The 12,543-nt window shown below is 34.6% G+C and overlaps 1 long non-coding RNA gene across 1 annotated transcript in view; it reads left to right on the top strand.

The window, feature by feature from the left end:
* The window catches only part of LOC110345185 (uncharacterized), a 52,159-nt gene that overhangs the window by 31,516 nt on the left and 8,100 nt on the right, over positions 1-12,543 (top strand). The window lies entirely within an intron of this gene.

Genomic DNA, 12,543 nt, shown 5'->3' with positions numbered 1-12,543 from the left:
CTATTCTTATTTATTCATATTTTTGAGAAAAATCTCTACTGTTTTTAATAACTGTTACACTGTTTTACAATCTCATAAATAATGCACATGGGTTCCAACTGTATGCCCTTGCCAACACTTGTTTTTTTTTTTCTTTTTGATAATGGCTATCCCAACAGGTGTGAGGTGATACTTCATTGATTTTTTTTTTCTGAATAGTTTTTTTTTCTTTAAATTCTTTTATTGGTACATTTTTCATTGTGATTTTGATTTTAATTTCCTTAATGATGAGTGAGGTTGAGAATCTTTCCCTATATGATTGGGAATTTATATGCCTCTTTGGAGTACTGTTGAAGGAATTAACCTCTTATTATATATGTGGTTTGCAAATACTGTCTCTCATTCTGTAGATTGTATTTTTACTCTGTTGCTTATTTCCTTTGCTGTACAAACATATTTAGCTTGATGCAGCCTCATCCTGTTTTTGTTTTTCCTGTGTTTTTAGTATTATATCCACAAAATCATTGTAAAGATCAATAATATGAAGCAGTCTCCCTATAATTTCTTTTAAGAATTTTAGAGTTTAAAGTCTTAGATTTATATCTTTAATTCATTATGAGTTAATTTTTGTGCATGGTGTAGGGTAAAGGTCCAGTTTCAATTTTTGCATGTGATTTTCTAGCTTTCTCAGCACAATTTTTTTTCTTTCTTTTTTTTTTTTTTTTTTTTGATACTGGAGATCAAACTCGGGACCTTGCACTTGCACAGCAGGCACTGGAACCACTGAGCTAAATCCCTGGCCCTCAGCACAGTTTTTTGAAAGATATACTTTCCCTATTATGTAGCCTTGGCACTGTTGTTAAAAATCATTTGACTGAATTTATCTGGGTTTATTTCTGGATTTTCCTCTGTTCCATTTATTTGTATGTCTGTCTTTATGCCAATATCATAGCGTTTTGATTACTGTAGGTTTGTAAATTGTCTTAAAAACATATTTGCTTTTCTTTCTTGGGACTCTGTTTGTTATTCAGGGTCCTTTGTGTTGCTATATGAATTTGGGATTGTTTTTTCTATTCCTATAAAAATGCCACTGATACAGTATTTTTATATGAATTGCATTGAGAATATAAATGCTTTGGATCTTATGGACATGTTAATAATAGTAAGCCTTTTAATCCATGAACATATACTAGCTGTCTTTCTCTTTGAGTTTTTAAAAAATTTCATTCATTCATGGTTTGTATTTGTATGTGTACAAAGTGTTCATGTTTCTTCATTAAATTCATTTCTAAGTATTTTATTCTTTTTTTTTTTTTTTGGTACTGGGGATTGAACTCCAGTCCTTGAGCTTGTGAGGCAGGCGGTGGAACCACTGAGCTGAATCCCCAGCCCTAAGTATTTTATTCTTAATGCTATTGTTTATGGAATTGTTTTCTTCATTTACTTTTCAGATTGTTTGTTGTTAGTGGATAGAAATGCAACTGATTTTTGCATCTTGATTTTGTATCTTCCCTTACTGAATTTATTAGATTTTACTTTTTTGTGGAACTTTTAGAGTTCTTCACATATAAGATCATGTCATCTATGAACAGAAGTCATTTTACCTCTTTTGTTCTGATTTAAATGACTTCCTAAATTATTTACATTAATTTATTTAATTTTCACAATAACGCAGTGAGGTAGGTATAATTCTCATTTAAATGATGAAATTGTTGTATAAAAATGTTTGATTGATTTATCTAAATTGGTAGTAAGCAGGAAGAACTGCTTTCTAACTAGACTTCATAAATAATCTGCACTCATGTTAATAATTACTCACATATATGGCAGTGAAAATTTGGATCTATTCAATTTGAGCTCTGTTAAAGAGTTAGAGTAGAATGCCATCAGTGTGCTGTTGTAGGCAGAATAATGATCATCCCAAACTGACCACATCTTAGTCCTGGAATCCCAGGGTATGTGAGGTTACATGGTATTAGGTTAAAAATTCATTAAAGTTTTAGATGGAATTAAGGTAGCTAATAAGATGATCTTGAGTTTGGAAGATATTGTCTTGGATTATTTTAGTGGATGCAATGTACTCATAAGAATCCTTAAATGTGAAAGAGGGAGTCAAAAAAGTCAGTGTTCAAGAGATACAATGTGAGAAAGACTTGACTGGCCATTGCCATTCATGAAAGAAACAGAACATTGAGACAAGGATGCATGCAGTCTCTTAAAGTTGGAAAAGGCAGAAAAATGAATTGTCTGCTAGCCCCTCTAAAAAGCAGTGAAGTTCTATGAGTATCTTTTAGGTCAGTAAGAATAATTTCAGACTCCTGACCTAAAGGAGAATAAATTCCTGTTGTTCAATGCCATGACATGTGGTTATTATAAGCATTAACTGAAATAACATGTATATGCTCTGATACTGATTAGACAATGAAATGTTGACCCTAAAATTGAAAAGGCTACTTTATGTCTACAGAGAGATGCAAGCTCATACCTGTAGTTGAGGGGAGTTGTGTGGTATTTAGAAATTGGGCTCTCTTTGGCATTGATTTTCTTATATACTATAAGGTTTAGAATGTCTCTCAAAAGTCTTGTGTGTTCAGAGATAGGGCTTTTAAAAGGCTATTGAATCATGAGTGTATACTTATCACTGTATTGTACCATTGATGATTTCATAGTTAAACATATTGTTAATAGGCAAGGCCTGGTTGGAGGAGGGATGTCACAGGGGGCATGCCTTTGGAAGTAAATCTCCCTCCTGGGCTCTTTTCTTCTCTGTGCTTTCTGGCTATCATAAGTGAGCAGTTTTTCTCTGTCATGCCCTTCTTTCATATATTTCTCCCTTAGAAACAACTAGACATAGACCAAATCTTCCTGAAGAGCAAGCCAAATTAAAACTCTTCCATAAGTTGGGTGTTGGGTATTGTGTCCCAGCAAAGGTAAAGCTGAATAATATGTCTACAGAATGAAAGCACTGAATGAGTGAATTTTAAAAGTCACTAAAATTCTTACAGTCTCTGTTTCTAACCAAGAAGCAAAATGTTAGTGAGTGATTGAAATGAAATACTTTCTAGGCCAAAGCATGAATACAATATTGAATAAAAAAAAATTGTGTGTGTGTGTGTGTGTGTGTGTGTGGGTGTGTAGGGCAGTACTTACCACTAGTTGAAGAAATAGCATCTCTTTGATTATTAGGATATCTTTATACTTTGAATAAATATCAGTTGGTATTAGTGATGTTGATTATACTGGGTTGGCAAAAATGGAAAATAAGAAAAACAAATTAGTGAGCATTTTATTAATCCAAATGTATTCAATTTAATAAGACCCTACATTTTATTCAGTGATTCTTCCTAGTACTTTGGTGTCAAATTGTCTTTTCATGATACAAAGGTAATAATGCATAGTAATTGTTTATGCAAATTACCTTATGTGGGAAAATAAAAAGAAGAATATTAAAAGCTGGCAACTCTATGTCAGTTTCCCAATATTTTATTGTTGATTAATTTTCAGGTTCATAAAATTTGAAAGTCTAAAAATCACTGGTCTATAGCACCCACAATTAAATAGTTTTCATTGTTTTCAGCGTTAGCATTATCACTAACAACATTAAGAGTATACTTTCTGAAGGATATCTGATTGTTGAAAAGTACCAAGTTTTTAAAGTCTAGCTGACCTTCTCAACATCAGACCCATAAAAAAAATCATTTTCTCCACTTTGAGGAGAATAAAAACATGAGAGAAAAGAGGGGGCAAGAATCAGATTTTTTTCTCTGTTCCATGGTAATTCTATGTATTAAATCTTTACAAGTGTGGAAATGGCATAGAGGAAGTTGTTTTTTCTAGAGAAAGAAGGTTGAAATGGGGTTAGGAGCATTGTTAGCGATTCAGCTGAAAGGCTTTCGGGCTTGACTCAGCTCTAGGCAGGAAGCTATCAGGTCTGTTAGGGATAAATAACACAAACAACAACAGTTTTAATTTTAGAACCGCTATTTGAATTCCCAGGCTTCTAGCAGAATAATACAGCCACATAACAAGAAAATTCAAACAGATATATTAGAAAAACTGAGGGAAATAACTCTATAAAAGATTAAGGTGCATACAAAAGGTAGATTTTAATTCCCCAGTAAAAGTTGAGTTTTGACAACTTCTTGAGTAACTTTTGAAGGTATCTGTAATGTCAGTTAACACACAAACCCTTACTTTAATTAATGACATTTTGTGATTTGAGAATTTAAATCATAAATTATAAATGTATAAGTGATCAAATGTGAAAAATTGCTATTATTACCATTGTTCTTATTTATCAGAGATATATATCTTATAATATAATTTTCTCTATGGAATTTGATTTGAGAAATAATGTTTATTTGAATATGTTACCCTTGAGTGTTATGGTAAGTTATCTCAGATTTGTTCTTCAAAGCTGTTAATACCAGGAGTGAAGGGAAACAGGGAACTTAGGAACTGACTGTTAGTGCTCAGCATACATTAGTATAACTGAAGACGTATATTGGGAAGTTTGCACTTGCACAGCTACAGCCTTATTTGGCTGGTGTTTTCACACTGTTTCTCACATTTTACACATATCCCTAATCTCATTTGAAGTGAGGAATTTGTCCACCTTTATCTCCTCCTCCTCTGCAGATGACATCTCCTCCACAACCTCTTGCTGTTGGGAGATGATTACCCACAATCTCATGGGGGGCTAGATGAGGGGGAACCATTGGCTCAGTTACAATCATGTGATGTTCAGCATCATTTACTACTTGTATTGCAAGACACTGGTCATTTATCAAGTTAAAATTTATCAGGAATGTTTGTTTGTCTTGCAGAACACTTGTGAAACAAGTTACTTGCAACCCAAGGTTTTACTGTATTATTATTTTTTAATTAAAATATCAACAAAATTAAAATAATTGTTTGGCTATTTTTAAAAAGAATTTTTCATTGTTATTTTAAAGTTAAGATGTTATGATCTGAATAATATTTATGATCTTGTGCTATCTCAAGAATGTGGGACAGGCATGGTTTTCAAGTGTGGCTTCCTAGACAAGTCATGCAGAGTTTTTACTTCTAGACTTTCAGACCAGAAATTTTAGACAGTAAATATTTAGTTTATCTCAAAATCAATTTCCCTTGGGATCAATATGTGCTTTTTGGGAAAAGTATAGGCATATATAAACAACATTGACAGTCAGGATATGGACCACTTTAAAAACAAACATACATTTATGTTTGAATATGTGTATATACATATTTAGTGGTCTCCTAAACAGGAGCTCATAGTTAGTTACATATTCAAATATAAGTGCCCAAATTCATATTTTATATTCAAGCACAATTCTGGCACTGCTGACACTTTGTACTGGAATAAGACAAGCTTGTGTCACCAAACATGACAAATAATTCATTCAACCCTTAGTATGCTCATAGAGGCCATACAATTTATTATAAGAATATTGTCAATAGAAAGACAAATAAATAGTGCATGTATCCTATTAGATCTAAATCACAGCAGGGAGCTGAGTTGGTAGGAAATATAGTGTATTGAGCCTTGTGCATTCTGAATTGTACTCATGAATGACTTACTGTGTACTTGGGTTCCACTCTAGTTTTTCATAATTTACACAGGGTTATTATACATTGTGCCTCTTCCCAAATAAGCTATCTCTATAAGAGGCCCATCCATTATGGAATCAGGATAATATCCAGGACTAGTGCAAGAATACTGTGTCCACAGGGGAAAAAACAAAGTAAAAATCAGTCTCTACCTAAACGTACAAGGAATGCTGGTCCCTATAAATGAGAACTAAAATTTTACCTATGAAGAGCTTTTTGGCTGGGCTCAAGAAGAATATGACTAGTAGTTTGGAGTAGATAATTTAAGCTGTGATGAATTTGGGGAGTCTAGATGGTTAAATCTTTTTCAAGCTTCTTTTCTCAGAACACACTCTACACATAGACATATGCATGAACATAGTTTTTCTTGAGCATCAAAAGAACTACTTATCTCTATTATTTTACTTGACAAATATGAAAATTAAATTATATGCAAAGAAAATAATTAAGCCCTAGGTGTTGAAAAACTTTGTTCAGACAAGGTTTTTTTAATTAAATTTGAATAATGCAACACTCATTCATTGATCCTCCACTTTTAAATTTCCATATGACTTTAATGATATTTCTCACTTACAAACTCTATTCTTAATAATCTTATTATCAGTGGTTTATTATAAGAATAGAGCACAGGAACCTGAAAATGGAAGAGATTCATAGGTCCTAGTATGGAGGTGGCTGGGAAGTTAGATATGCAGAGCTTCCATGTCCTTCCTGGGGCACAATCTTGCTAGTGACTCAATGTACTCATTGAATGGAAGTACTCTGAACCCTGTTTAGGAGATTTTATGGAGGAGAAGCTCTATTCCTAATCCTATATGGAAGAGATCCTTTAAATTTCATATAATACCAAGCTAATCACTTTGAAAGTGAAATATTCAGTCAGCATCGCTATAATTAATGAACATATTTTACAAAACAGGACTTTTATAAAACTATATATGAGCCAAATAATATATGGATTTTATATATTTCCAGTGCCTAGAATGTAGTAGACTTTGAATTAAATATCTGTTGAACAGGGGAAAGAAATCAATACTTTTGATATGTCAGAGAGAGAACATAGTACTCAACAGGTGATGTATTTATCACAGTGGAATTTCTTTATTTATGTGTATATGGTTAGAAAACTAAAGGGTACAACACAAAGTAAGTTTTAATAAAGAATATTCTAAGATCATTTAAAATCTCATATATATGTAGGATCAGACAAGGAACCATTAGGGGTATATTTAGTTGTAAATAACATAAAACTGCAATAGCAGCCCCAACAGCAGATTTTGTCTCCTGCAACAAAAAGTTTAGGAGGAGGTAGTACAGGGTAGATGTGGCAGTTCAGTCATACCATCAAGAATCTAAATTCTTTCCATCTTTGGTCTGTCAGGCATAGTTTGTAGGCTTTTGCCCCCAATCTTGGCATCTTACAATTTCAGGAAAGATGCTTGCCCGCTATGTCTTATGCTAATATTTCAGCAGACAAAAAAGATAAAGGAGAGAAGAGCAAGGCAGGAGTGGATAGTGACTATATCAGGAAAGCAACAGCTTTCCCATCAATCCCAGCAGATGTCTGCTTACATTTCATACAGCAGGACCGTGCCACCTGATTAGGATGCAAGGGAGTCTGGGAAAACAAGTATTTTTAGCTGGACAGATTGTTCCTTCTTCAAAAAGTCAGGGTCCTCTTGACAAAGCAAAAGTAAGAAAGGATATTGAGAGGCAACTAGCTATGTTAGCTCTAGGGCAAAAGAAGGAATTAGCTTAATTACCAGAACATAAAATCTGAGCAGGGTTCCTATAATTTTCAGTCTTCTAAAAAATAAATTCAAACTCAGAGTAGTACTAAGGTACAACAATTTAAGTGATTTTATTCATGATTGAATTAAATCAGATATTGAAATTTTTATAAACAATTTATCAAACAGATGAAGATTTCTTAATAGATTTTCATCTTGTATTTGTGGCTTAGGAGGAGAAAAAGTTATTGCCTTCCCATTGCCTTAAATTTAGAATATTCTACTTACTGGACAAACTTCTTACTCATTTATCCTTTCGAAACTATTGTTATAGATAGCTTTCTAAGAGATATAAAAAATCAGTGCCAAAATATGAATCATTGGTGATACCTTTCTATGTTGTCCTATTTGGGGGATTATTAACATTCCTAATGAATTAACTCCCCAAAAAGTTAATCTCTGCTTGTAGTCATCATTAAGAGTGTGAAAAAGAGATAATTATAAGCAAGGGAATTTTTTTCTAGTACTTGGAATTGAACCCATGACCTCATACATGTCAGGGAAGCATCCTAACAGCCCTTTCTATTTTATTTTAAAGAAAAATCTCACTAAGTTGCCCAGGTAGATCTTTCTGCCTCAGCTTCTTAAGCAGTTGGGATTTCAGGCATTCATCACTATGGCCAACTTGAGCAAAAGAATTTTAATTTTAGCTATAAAATCACTCATGTGGTCAGTTGTTTTTCTTGTCTAAGGATATTGTTTTTATTTATTAAAAGGGGTGAAAATATACTAAATTTTTTTTATCTTTAATGTTTGATAATGTGGTGATGGAACAAAGATAGTTTTGGCAAATGACCCACGTGAATTAAGCGATGCCATAGTTTCTTGTTCATAGAAATATAAGCAACATAATAGTGGTTAGGAGTTGGTGATGCTCAAGTTTTTAGTAAGTTCCTGGCCCTTTCATTGGATTCATCATCTTTTCCTGTTAACAAACCTTTTATTAATATAATGCTTGAAAATATTTGGCAAAAAGGTATAATGTAAACAGACCCTTTTTAAATTTAAGAAACTAGCAAAGGAAGGATGGCATAAGTTGTTCATGAATGAAACAATGGAGGCTGTTGTTGTGGTTGTTCATGAATGTTGTATGTCCACCCATATCTTTATCTTCCAAACAGCTCCACCTTCAAACTACACAGCTTTACCATGTACTTATTACTCAACACCCTACTTTCTTCTATAATTTTCCTTCTCTGCCTACAGGCTTACCATCTTGGCACAGAAGGCTTATGGTAAATACTCATTGCCTTTTCATTGGAGCAATATTGTTTCTGCATGGGAGCCAGGCTCCAAGGAGGGTAGCTACAGACTATAGAGCAAATTCCTTGATTTTACAAGAAGGGGTCTGTGGGATCCTTATACCTCAATAACATAAGTAGAAATTCTCATTCTAAGGTTTCCTAAGAGAGTACACAGTCTTCCCTTTACTCATGTTGTTGGAAAATCTTCACCTTAGAGAATCATCGTGGGCTCTAGCTGTATCTGGATAAGGGGTACCTGAAGGGGGACATCCTCTATTGTTACTTTCATTAAGGCACCCACTTGTCCCCATTGTGTTATTGCCTATGCGATGCTCATTTTAAGGCTGTGTGGACCTTCCTCTCTGCTGGACTACAAAGTTTCTGTTTTGAAATGAGAGTGAGGGATGATAAGTAAAATAGATGTAAATAAGCCACTTTCAGTAATTGTTAGAGATGAGGAATGTTATTCCTTTGCCCACACATGCTAAGCATGGTTTCTGACTGACCAAAATAAACCTCTCAGTCTCAGAGAATCCTATCCCTCAGGAACACCAAGAGAATACCTCCAATTAACAGAATGTAATTACTTGAGTGGGAATCATGTACTGAATGATGAACCTCTCCTCCCAAATGGCATGAGTTCTTGAATAATTTAGAATGCAAAAACAATTAAGTATAAGAGGCTCACCCTGACTGTAAGATGTTTGTACCCATACTCATGAACACACATGCCTTAAGGGAGGGCTAGAAATAAAGAGTTAACTAGCTTTAAAGTAGAATGAAGTTAATATTTCCAACCTATAAAAAGCATATTTAAATACATAGAATGACAACAAGATTCCAGATAAGCAAATAGACAAAGGACATGAAGAGGTAGTTTATCTAGGAGAAAATAAAACCAGTAAATGAGGAAACTGTTTACCCTTATGAGCAATACAAGACATGAAAATTAAAACAGTAAGTATCCATTTTGTATTTCTTAATGTAATGAAAACTTTTAAAAGAACAGTACTATGTAATTTTGATGAGATTGTGGAGAAAAGAGTATGTGAATTTATCTATAGCTTAGTTGAAAAATCTTGGAAACACATTTCTTGATTTTATTATATAACAATTCAATGTGATATGATGTGTATTTTAAAGTAGATGATTATAATATGCTAGAGTATGATATAGGAAACAAAAATATAAAATTTAAATTATAGTATGGGTGTAGCTATATATATATTTTAAAAAAAAATTTAAGATATATATATCTTTAAAAGAAATTTATGATGATGGCATCAATATGTTAGGTTGTATGGTTTTCAGGGATTTGTTTTATTCTAAAATTTAATATGATAAACATTTTAAAGCATATAATGAGCCTTAACTTGTTTGAGGATAAATATGAACTAAATTTATTTTTCTGGTAATTCTGTACTATACTCATCTCTCTAAACTTTGCTGAGATACTACTTCTAATTTCATGACTTTCCAGGTACTTTAATTATCAGAATAGTCTTTCTAATTTTTTAAAACTTAGTCATGTGTATTTTGAAAATTTAATCTCACATTCCCTCCCTCTAGCTTCAGTTAGATTTATGGTTCATTTTCCTACTTTTTTTTTCCATGCACCTTTCTGGTGGGTGAACATGGTTTTCTTCCTCACATGTTTCTCTTCAACAGGCTGTCCTCCATTTATTGCTAACTGGAAATGACTCTACTCTGGTTTCTTGGAGATGCAGAAAGGCTTCCTCCATAATCTTCTGGATCCAGGTTGTAAGATGTTGGTGCCCATGCTTATGAACATGCTTGCCTTAAGGGAGGGTTAGGACTAAAGAGTTAACTAGCTTTAAAGTAGAATGAAGTTAATATTTCCAACCTGTAAAAAGGTTGGTCTGTATCTTATGCCCCTATCTTCAACTCCTCTCCCAAGCCATCTATAGCTCTTTACTGCTGGGCTTTCCTTGGTAGACAGGCTTCTTGGATTGATACCAGCAAGACATCTTGTACCCAGTTCTCCACTCAGAGTCTACATAGAAAATTTTGAATTATGGCTTATATTGAACAGTAGAATATAGGTTTTCTTTACTGTCTTTTCTTGCATTTCTTTTCTTTTCTTCACCTTATCCACCCTAAATATCAACCGAATAGCCTAGACACTTTTAAATAAATTATCAGCAGTGGGGAGGTAGGATTATTGATGCAATCATTCCGAATAATTTTCCTAGGGCCCTCCTTTACTCTGGCAAGAAGTACATCATGACTTCTCCTCCAACACAAAGTAACTCCTTTGATATTTGGGTTTTAAGTGATTGCCCTACCAAAAGTCATGCCTCACTTGGCTTACCCAGTCTTTCTCTTAATCGAAAGAGGTGGTTATGGTGATGATTTTTATAGAATGACTATCTCTGCAAGCCCTAGCAGGAAGGTACTGGCTGTAAATACTGCATTTTTTTGAACTTAGAACACAGAGTATTTAGAATGCCAGTTCTACTACTCACCTTATCACTTAGAGAACTATCATTAAAGAATAGGCACAGGGTCCTCGCAGAAGCTCAGGGCGAAGTCAGCCCAGGCACCTCTCCTTTCTCCTGTGCCAGCCATCCTAACTCACAGGGGCCACTAGGAAGAGCACAGAAGGGAGACCAGAAACATACACATGAACAAACGAACATCTCTTGCCACGTGATTCCCTGTGCCACCTGAGGACTCTGCCCCCAAGAAGGTCCTCACCAGTAATGGGTCCTTGAACCTGCAGAATGCTTCAGAAGACAACTCTCGGAAGTTTGGAAATCATCTCCCAGACATGCAACAAGGAGTTGCTGAGCTGGTGGTGCTGAGTCTTCTTGCCATGGATTTCACCTTCAGGCTCTGTCTTAGACTCTTCTCTCTGGAAAACCCAAAACTCTTGCCATAAGAACTGGTGGTGAGAACCACCATTCCACATCCTAGGGCAGAGAAGGTGAGCCGCATGGGTGCCAGAGCACACACCCCTCACCTGGGGAAATGAGAAGACACATAAACAAACCTCAAAAACAGACTTCCAGATCACCTACAGCAACCCCAAAGGGAAATGAGATGGAACAATCTGATACTCAACCACCTCAACTCTCTGAACTGGCAACAAAAAAGTATATGGGAAAAATGAAATCAGAAATAATTTCTCAGATGACAGCAAAGATTGTGCTCATAGTGCAAGACATGATTAATAAATCTAGAGAGGACAACAGATAAAAAAAATAGAGGATCTGAAGAACATGATGGAATCCCAACATAGGAAACAAATGGAATCCATAAAACAGATGCAAACAGATTTCCAGGAGATTAAAAACTCCATCGAAAGTCTGCAGAGCAAAATGAACCAATGTGAGGATAGAATTTCAGATATAGAAGATAAGATTGCAATTAGTAACCAGGAGAAGAAAAATTGCTTTAAAATTGTAAGGAAACATGACAAATCAAACCAGCAGCTGCTAGACGATGCAGAGAAGAATAACAAGACTGATTGGAGTCAATGAAGAAAGAGGAGAGAGTGCAGATGACATAAAAAACTGTTCACAGAAGTGATGGCAGAAAACTTCCCAAGGAGGGGAAAAGAACTTGACATAAAGATAAGTGAGGCATATAGGACTCCAGCTAGCCTTAATCAAAAAAAATCTACACATAGGCATATAATAGTTAGGATTCCAGAAATCCAACAGAAGAACAAAATTCTACAAGCAGTGAGAGAAAAGAAACAAATCACATACAAAGGAAAGCCCATCAGAATCACAGCAGACTTCTCAGTGCAAATCCTCAAGGCAAGAAGAGCTTGGAGTGATGTATTTCAAGCCCTAAAGGGAAACAGCCTCCAACCCAGGTTGATGTACCCTGCAAAACTGTCTTTCAAAATTGATGAAGAAATAAGATACTTTCATGATAAAGAGCATCTC

This window comes from Heterocephalus glaber, unplaced genomic scaffold (genome assembly GCF_053883595.1).
Source record: "Heterocephalus glaber isolate CG9 unplaced genomic scaffold, H.glaber_assembly_v1.0 deba00000809, whole genome shotgun sequence".
Lineage (NCBI taxonomy): Eukaryota > Metazoa > Chordata > Mammalia > Rodentia > Bathyergidae > Heterocephalus > Heterocephalus glaber.
The sequence above is the reverse complement of the archived record's forward strand: the minus strand, read 5'-3'. Positions and strand labels throughout refer to the sequence as shown.